This window comes from Frieseomelitta varia, unplaced genomic scaffold (genome assembly GCF_011392965.1).
Source record: "Frieseomelitta varia isolate USP_RPSP 00005682 unplaced genomic scaffold, Fvar_1.2 scaffold_338, whole genome shotgun sequence".
In the NCBI taxonomy this organism is placed as follows: Eukaryota; Metazoa; Arthropoda; class Insecta; order Hymenoptera; family Apidae; genus Frieseomelitta; species Frieseomelitta varia.
The window spans coordinates 80,985-90,419 of NW_025110077.1; the positions used below are offsets into that span (position 1 = coordinate 80,985).

Consider the following 9,435-nt stretch of genomic DNA (forward strand, 5'->3'; position numbering starts at 1 on the left):
GGAGAGAGGTAATTACGCGATATTCTTGCGACATAAAAAATAATTAGCACCGGCGCAGCGCAGAGGTGGAAAGAAGGAGGAAGAAGAAAACGGAACGTATATCCCTAACCAAAACACGTCCGCGCGCGGAGATCGGCCGGATCCCTCCTGGATCCTCGAGATCCTTTCGATCCATTCTCTTTCTCTAGCCAAGGTTCGTGTCGTTGAACTCGACCACGACCCCGCGCAATGATTTTATTCGCCGCCGCGCTGCCCCGTGCATTCCTTTCCCGAGGAAAGTCATTCCACGAGAAAACACGTACCCAACACGGATCTAATAGCCAAACGGGAAGATTTGCGACACGCTGTCCAACTGACTAACTAACTAACTAACTAACTAACTGAATGATTCTCAGACTGAATTAAACGTAGTTTTATTGAAGCGACAATATCCGCTCACTGGCTCTTATTCAGAAACTAAAGACGATTGCGAAGACGTTATAAGCACGAGTTTGACGATAAATTATTAAATTCGTTAAGAAATAAAAACGATCGTAGAGAGATACACGGAAATACACTAGGGTTAATGCTTCGTCAAAAGTGCAGAGACTGCGAGAAAATGAAAATAAAAGAAAGAGACCTTACGACATTAGAGACACGAATTTTAGAGAAGCAGTTGTAGACAAAAGTTAGAGAAGAGAGAAAGAGAAGTAAGCGCAAAAAACGGGAAAATCCACTGCAGCTTTCTCGACAAACACGCGATGTCGTACATGCAGGTCGATCCTCGCTGAAAGATTAAAAACAAGCAGCATGCGCGGCCGCGAGAGAGAAAGAGAGGAAGAGAGTATCGGTTGACCGTGTGACTTCCATAATGGGAGGTAATTTAGTCTCAATGGGATCACCGTATCGATCTCAACGCGGAGCAACAAGGCGAAGATTCAAGCTTTCATAGAAGCTGTCACCGTAAGACTGTATGATTAATCGAGGCCGGCTCCTCTCCCATCGCCCGGGACGTTCTCGTACGCGTTAAGCCCCCGCGAAGATTACGGTTCGCCTCTCTTCCAGTCGCCTCGTCGACGGGAATCCAATTTATCGCTTTGTACAGGATGACTGTACGTGGTGAATAGCGCGTACGAAAAGAGACGCATCCTTTCGAGCGAGAGAAAAATATCGTGCTTCAAAGGGACGCTTCCCCTCCACTGCCGATGAAACTAAATGAATGAAATCGTGGAAAAATAACACGGCGAGTACGTTTCTGTATGATTTTTCCGACCTCAGTGTCGCATCGACAGGAGGATTCTAGGTTTTTTTTAATCTTTTCGAAACAGAGCTCGACAAAGTTTTTCGCGAGAGTCAAACGTAAATCGAGCAAAAACTATCTCGAAAGCTAGAAAAGTTACAAAAACCAGATGCACGAACAAATTTTGGTTTTCCTAAAAAGTGGGAAATGTAACGATATAGCCCATATAGTCAAACACAGACCGGAATCTTTCTCCCGTAAAATGGAATCGCCGACGAATTAGCGAGCAAACAGGCAAACAAATCGCATCACGGAGGTTGAATTCGTTAATTGACCATCGAATTAGCACGGCACGACGACGGCGGTCGACAAAATAAATAATTCATTTTCGAGGGTGGCCTCCTCCTCCTCTTCCCCTGTCGCGGCCGCGATATCCCGACGATTCGCCAGCGAGCGCAAAATTTCGATTTGTCGTTCTGATTGTTGTTATTGTTCCGGGCCCTGGGGAACCGTGTCACCGTGCGAGGCGTTTAATGACACGCTGATTATCAGGATGGCGCCGCGCGCAATTAACGTGACACTTGCTCCGGTGAAATCGATTCGCTTTAACGCGTCGGTTGCAATTCGACGCTGCGGTTCGGTCCACGGAGCCGACCGACTGTCACGGAGGATCGTGTGTTTCGCGAAACCGAAATGCCCCGGATATCGAATTTCGCAAGCCTCCCTTTTCGTTTCGGAAGAGTTCTAATCCATCCATTTCTTACGATCAGTGAATCAAGCGAACCTTCGATCCCGGAGAGCTTGACATCGAAATTTATTCTACCGGAAACACCTAATGTTCCTATAATGGAAGCGTATCGCCGTCAGTATTCGTTAGCCGTAAGCAAAACCTCGAGAGACGAGAAGTAAAATTTGGTAAAACAACGTGAAATTGTTGGCAATTGTCGACCGATGAACAAATTCATTGTCGTGTCTGGACGGGCGCAAAGATGGTTTAAATGATAATGGACAGAATGTAGGAGTTCCGAGATCCATTAGAGTAACGACTCGAGAATCATTAACGAGACTATTAACCAGACCGTTTGCACGGGAAACGTTGTAAATTACTCGAGCAAAGTATTTTCCGTGTTTCTCATCGGCCTTGGTAAAATGTCCACCGTAAATAAATAGCTACAGCTGTGCTAGAAAATGCTAGAAAAGATCATAAGCCAGATTAAACCTGTCGCTTGAATTCCAAACGAGAGGACGAAGTGTTTCGCCAAAGTTCACGACGTTGTCGTAGTCAATAGCTAACAAGGTCGAAATTGATTGAAATTACGGAAGACAGGCTTGATTACTAGGTTCGTGATATAAAAAAACAGCAAGTATTTCGATTGCCGACGATATTATTCCGAACGTGAAGTACACGAACACAAAGCGTGCATAAACGTTAACTTGGTAACTTTGTCAATTTCGTCGTTTCAATTGAGGATCGCTGTACAACAACCCACAAACGGTGAACAAATCCGTCCATCGATGGAAATTGTTCCCGTCGTACTTTCGGCAACGATGTCGACACACCGTGGTCGACTCTGCGATTAGGAGCGTTTCCTGCGGCAAATTACTTTGGTTTTATCCCCGAGAACGCGCTCGTTTGGTACGCTGTCGCTTACCAAAACGTGCAAACAACAACAGGTCCGTTTTCGATCGTTACGTTCGCGATTACTATTGCGGAAGAAAACGTAACTTTGTGGGGAGCACATATGATCGGGGAGAAATTGAAGCAATTCGGTCTTTATTGACCCTGGAATATTGACAATGTTGACAAGGGACAGAAAGAGAGATCTCGCTGACGCATGGAACGTGGTGAATCGTCGTAGCTTCGATAAGAATCTTGGGTAGAGCTCCTGTGCCAGCTATTCGTTCCACCTGGCACACGGCGAATGGCCGAGATATTTCAGGCATCTACGACTCTATGAAACCACGGTAGGGAGGAACGAATCGGAGCCACCAAAAATCGAGGTTTCAATTAGCTCTCGGTTGATTGCAGGTCAGCAGGACGCGGTCCTCTCCAGCGCTGCGCCGAGCGGACAGCATAATTTGCTAATTAAAATTTATCACCTCTCGTGTAACCCGGTCGCGCTGCTTGTATCGATTTCGTCCTAACTGTCCCTCCATTAGGCCTCTGTTGCACGAGCGTACGTCGAATCTTCCGCCGTACTATATTCTCTCTCTCTCTCTCTCTCTCTCTCTCTCTCTCTCTCTCTTCACGTGGAATTTCAATTCTCTCGCCACGGTCTTAGAGAACCGAGACACGTCGCGCGTCTTCTATCACAAGTACAACTTCAGTTTCCAAGTTGAACTCCAAGTTGTATCTCCTCGCCTTCCAAAAGCAAGGCGAACGATGCGGACGCAATTGCGCTCGCCGCTGCGCTTTTGAGACGGTCGACATTTTCACGTAGTCGCACGCAAGAACGCGCGAACACGGAATTCCGTTCTCGTGGAAAATACGAATATCCGGGAATCCTGCGAAAGTTTGTTAACCTGCCTGTGTTTCAAAGAATACTCTGTCAGGTAGCTGTGACTAATAGCTAGCTGCTCACGAGTGCACGCGGTTCGCTGAAACGCTCTCTGTCCCGACTTTTCTCTCGTTTCTCTCCGCGCGCCAGTGCATCGAAAGCCCAGCTACAATACGAAATAGGTCATTCCGCCCCCTGAGACCCTCACGAAAGGCCTGAGATCTCGCGACTCTCTCTCTAGTGGCGTGGACCAGAGAAGAGTTTTCTAGGCTCTTCCGAAGCCTCTCGACACGCGATTCTTCCCCCTCTTCGCCAGATTCCTCTTTCGAATCCGTTCATCTTTCTCACAGGCAGTTTCTTTTGTGTGTATGAACCCCTTCCTTCCCGGGATTCGACTGCCACTACTTTTGCTCTTTATCCGTTTGGCGCGAGAAAGAAGGAGGACAGGTTCTTCCTCAGGCTCGGTGGTTGTTGCGCGATCTTTGCATTCCCCGACGAACACGCGACGAGAAGAGATTCTAGAGGACGATCGGGAGATCGCCGAACCGAGATGAGACGAGACAAAGCGAGAGCAAGAGAGAAAGAGGTAGGAGGATAAGGAACGAAGAGAAGAGGATTCTATCTCGGTTCCGGACACTGGCGTTCCACCAGCATTTCATTCCAGGTCGGGAACACGCGGGTCAGAAGACGAGAATGTTGTCACCGAGTTCATTAACACGTTCCGCGCTCAACGATACGTACCTTCCTCGCTGGCGACGCGTTTCGTCGCGCGAAAATACGTACAACCGGACAAACAGGAGGAATGCTGTTCAACGAACGCTAAAGGACATAAAACTGGAGCAAAAAGGAGGTCTTTGAATTTGAAGCCTCGAAGGGTTCGAAGGGTTCCGAGGAAATTCGCATTGATTCGTGTGTAAATCGTTTCTCGATTCTCGATCGCAATTCTCACCGCAAGCCCATTACTTGGGAATTCTTGGCGCAACCGCCACTTTCGCCAAGCTCGATCGACGCAACACCCAACTCCGAACCGATTCCCCTAAAATTCCTGCACGCTAACGGCGGCATTTCAGCGGCATCGGACCGTCCGATGCGTCGTAACGGGAGGAGGAGACACAGTTTCGAGCACCGAAGTCCGAGGTGTATCGTGGAGATTGTAGAGCAGCGAAAGACAGGCGCGAGGAATTGTCATAAGCCTATTTGAGAGTTTCTCGCGAGTACTCTCAAGTGTCTTGTCCATTTAAAAGCAGCTTTGAGAATTTTCACTCTCCGAGAGCTTACTATCCGATAGAACTCTCAAAACCGTGTCCATTTGAGAGTTCATTGTCTCTGGTCCTACTCACTATGGTGTAGTTTAGTTCGAAACACGAAAGTGACATCGCTATCATGGAGGTACAAAAAAATATGTGCCCTCATAGTTGCCCATAACAAAAGAAAAATTATCATAAAAAGAAGAGTTCAATAATTTAAATAATTATATAATAACTATATTATATAATATTTATATTTATATATTTAAATTATTATATAATAATTATATTAATAATATTAATTATATAATATAATTATTATATAATAATTTAAATTTAAAAAAAGCCGTATAATATTGTGTCCATTTGCGGCACGCCGACTCTCGGACAGTAACTCTCAGAATAGTATCCACTTGCGAGAAATACTCTCGAGAGCAACTCGCGACAATTTTACTCTCCAGCGGACACGTAGCTGTATACGAGCGAACGCTCGGCAGACACACGGCTCGAGGAGTTCGAAAGTAAAACAGAACAAAAGAACGCGGGTGTAGTGTGGTGTGACGCGGTGTGACGCGGTGTGACGCGGTGTCCGCTGCGTGCGGCTAATAGCTTCTTTCATCGGGGCTATCAGACGAAGCGCAAACGCGACTACTCGAGTACGATCGAACCTCACCTCGGTACACCCCGATAGAAACGTCAACGTCAGCCACACATTCGCGAAATGTGATAATTCCACGATACGGCAATCCCCTATAGAGAGGAGTCGCACAGGTATCGTGGCTGGAAATGGGCGTTGCGATGCGTATATGCATGGATATTAGTCCCCGGTAGACACTGGATGGTTCTCTCGCTCATAAACCGACTTTGAGGTGCAAATGCCGAATCTGCTTGAATCGCAGATTCGAGCAGATTCGCAGACGGTTCCCTGGAGTTCCGATCACCTCGGAGAATTACGTTGCCTTCTCTCGCTGCGAAATCTGCGAATATTCCAACTCCTCCCTCCTTTTCCTTCTACGCTTTCCCTGTCGTAAAATTTTCTTTTAAAGATCCCCTTAACGTCGAGGCATTAGACCGATCACTAATGCTCACCGCAAAGCCAAACACACAAACGCGAACGTGGCCGAATGGTTACCCTCGAGTGGCCGATAGAAAGAAAAGTGCAAAAGTGCTCTCTAACCGAGGTACTTTCGAGACTCACTTTCTTGTAGATCCACTTGATGCTCCGGCTGAACTTTGCCATCGGCGAGTCGTCCACGAGGAAGTACTTGACGGCAGTGCTCGCTTGGTCCTCGAGCCTTTGCTCGGAATCGCCTCTGGGAATCGCTGGCTCCTCCTCGTAACGTTCCTCATTATCGTCGCTGTCGATCCCAGGCTCCGAGTATTCCGTAATCGTCGACAACCTCTTCGAGCAACTGTCGCCCGTTGAAACGACACGCTCCATCTTCTCGAGCCCGTTCGCTCTTCGAGAAGTCGAGTCGCACACGCCGCGAGCTGCTCGCAAAACGAGAGTCACAATCCTCGCATGGTTAACCGAGCATAGGCCGCAAATTGCCGGATCCGATCTGGTTCGGTCGCGATTAGGGTCAACATTCGAAACGGTCGGTTAAATATTTTCGAGTCGAATCCCACGCGCAGCTACGTATCGCTGGAATTACTCGCTCCTCGAATAGGAAACCCGACAGGAACGAAAATACAAAGTTACCAGTGGCTCACGTAAATGTTCGAACAATGTCTTGTGCAATTGTATTTTCGAATTCTATCGATGCGTTGACAATATTGGCTCACAATCAGTGCTAACACCTGCAAACAACACTTATTTATATACGCTCGTTTCTCCCTCTCTTCGATTTGTCATAAGCAATATAAATAATATAAAGAAGACGCGCTGAGAAGAGAGGAACCAACCTAGAGACATTGCAACGTCATCCTTAACCACGAAGAATAAACTCTCTTAAAATTGCAAGTGTCGTTCCTTTACACGGAATCCAACAAATGTAATCGCGATTATCGCGTTTGCCACGACTATATTACAAATGAAAAACAAAAAAAAAAAGTAGATACACTGTGAAACGCAAAACTACTATCTGCAACGCCCACTGCTGATTAGACAAACGATGAATGAACGATTCGTCAAAAAAAACCTGATTAAATCTTCCGTGAAATCGACGGAGGTGATCCGACAACATTCGGTCAGCGTTTAACGACGTGCCCAATTCGCGCCGTGATATAAAAGGGAAACTTGAATCCTCTGTACGTACGGTGATGGTTTTAATCCCGGTACGTTAGACTTAATCCGGCAATCACGGACGAACCTACACACACGTACGAGTGAATGAGAGACCAGAGAAGGAATATCCAGTTGATTTACCGACTCAGCTCCGCCGCTGTCGTGGAAACGGTCCGATGGGATTAAGCGTGAAAAGGGCAGCGCCGAGTAGCCGACGGTAACACGCGTTTCCACTTAGTCCTTCGTTCCCCCGGAGTACTCCGAAAACCCTTTCGTTGCTATTTAGCGACTCAGTGACGAGCATCGATCACGTGTCGATGAGGTGACCCCTCGGTTTGTCGTTTTGTCACGACGGTGCGACTATAGTCGCAAATAGTCCCCCGTCGGCGTGTAAACTCCGTATCGGTTAATCGTAAATACATCGTAAATACAACGCGAGTAGGGACATAGTACAGGATAGCCAAGTATTACTTGGCAAATAAAATTTGCATCGTAGTGGAAAGGGGGTCGCGCGTCGCGTCTAGCTGTACTCGTGCAGCAACGAGGAAGTTGTTCGCTCGAACAAGTGCAGGAGGAAATTCAGATTTAATTAGGTGTCGGCTGGCGAGCTTACACGGTCGAGGATTATGAATGAAGTGTCACGTTTCCAGCTGAAAATAGCCGCTCGAATCGACCGTTTTAGCCGCCACGGAATTAACCTCTTTTTCGTTTAATTCGTAATAAGCGTGATATGTCGCGCGGGTCCCGGAAGGAGAGAGAGAGGTCAATTCTCTCTTTCTCTCTCTCTCTCTCTCTCTCTCAACGAACACGTAACAACGCGGGACCAGGCTGTATTCTCCCTCACTCGTTGTGTTTTCGGCGCGCGGACTCGATTTTCGCCAGACGGTTCTGCCGCTCTCGGTTTTCTGGGACGGCACGATTTTAAACCGATTACGCTTTCCTCTCACGGGGGCCTAACGGCCTCGTTCGTTTAAATGCCCCCGCGACTCGACGAGAATAATTAACTGCAGGAGGATCGCGTACAGATGGCGACGATACCGGGGCCCTCGGTATTTACGGGATTCCTGCGACTTGTAGAATCACCGAGACAAGCTCTCCCCCTTCGCTACTTTCTCGTAGATCCTTTCGCGAGTCATCGAAATTATCGACGATCGTAAAATCCTTCTTTCTTGCAACGGTATAAATTTTATTCGCCACTGATCATGGGAAGTCTAGATTCGCGAAGATAAAAAAAAAAAAAAAAGAAAGGAATAAAAATAGAACACACAGAGATCACGCCACGACCAGTATATATCTCGCAGTAGAATGTAACAGTCCCGAAGCGTTTCCTGCGAATCTAGGACCAGTAGAGGAGGCTATAAGAACTATCTGTTTACGCACAACACCGTTACGAGCCAAGGAATCTCGACTCTGCAGCTTCGTTGGCCGATTTTTATTGCGCCGTCGCTTTAATTACCGGGGAGGAACGATAATTGCCCTTAACACGCTCGATCGGAGCTTTGTTCGGGGCCGACGTTTCTCGAGCGACGCTGATCGGTTCAAAGCATCTTCTTCGGTTCACTCGCCCGTTCTTTCGCCACCCTCTGGATTCATAAATTAATTAACGCGACTACGGATGAACGGTCTTCAACGACGAAGCTCGCGAAACGAAAAGATTTTCTGAAGCAAGCAGGGGTGAGGATTCGATCGTAAAATATTTCACCGACCGGTATCACATCGTGTCCTCGTTCAATCACGTCCGACGATTTACGCGCGAGTGTTTCGAGCTATCCGCTCGAAAATAGGAGCGAGCACCGTGCATTCCACATTGTCTTGGTTTTACGATTCCTCACAGCCAAGGTCGTTACGAAATGGTCACAGGCTCGAGCCTGCTTTCCAGTCGTGTCTCGAAACCGCGGCTAATTATATATTTCTCCGCGGTGACACGCTTCTTCTTCGAAACCCCCGACGAAGGAGGTTGGCTTCCAACTTTTCCACGCGCTTCCCAACGAATTTTAAATTGCCGACATCTTTGAGATATCACATATGGTTACGCACGTGTATAAAGAAATGAAGATTTGAATATGTATTCCTTTTTTTTTATATATATATATAAAATAACACTGAGATACTATCGATTTTGGACACTAGTTTCACCAAATCATATCAATCCACTGACCGACACTGTACGAACAACGAGAGAAACTTGGACGAAAGGTACTGACAAAGAACACGGAAAGGAGAAGAGTGGTTGAATCTGGAAGC

General features: G+C 47.1%; 1 long non-coding RNA gene across 1 annotated transcript; it reads right to left on the minus strand.

Annotated features, from left to right (window-relative positions):
- Positions 1–431: 431 nt before the first annotated feature.
- LOC122530320 lies at positions 432–9,208 on the minus strand. Its single transcript, XR_006306971.1, has 3 exons — positions 6,870–9,208; positions 6,159–6,764; positions 432–442 (listed from the first exon to the last, which is right to left on the minus strand). It is a non-coding gene; the product is annotated as an uncharacterized LOC122530320 (long non-coding RNA).
- Positions 9,209–9,435: the final 227 nt, after the last annotated feature.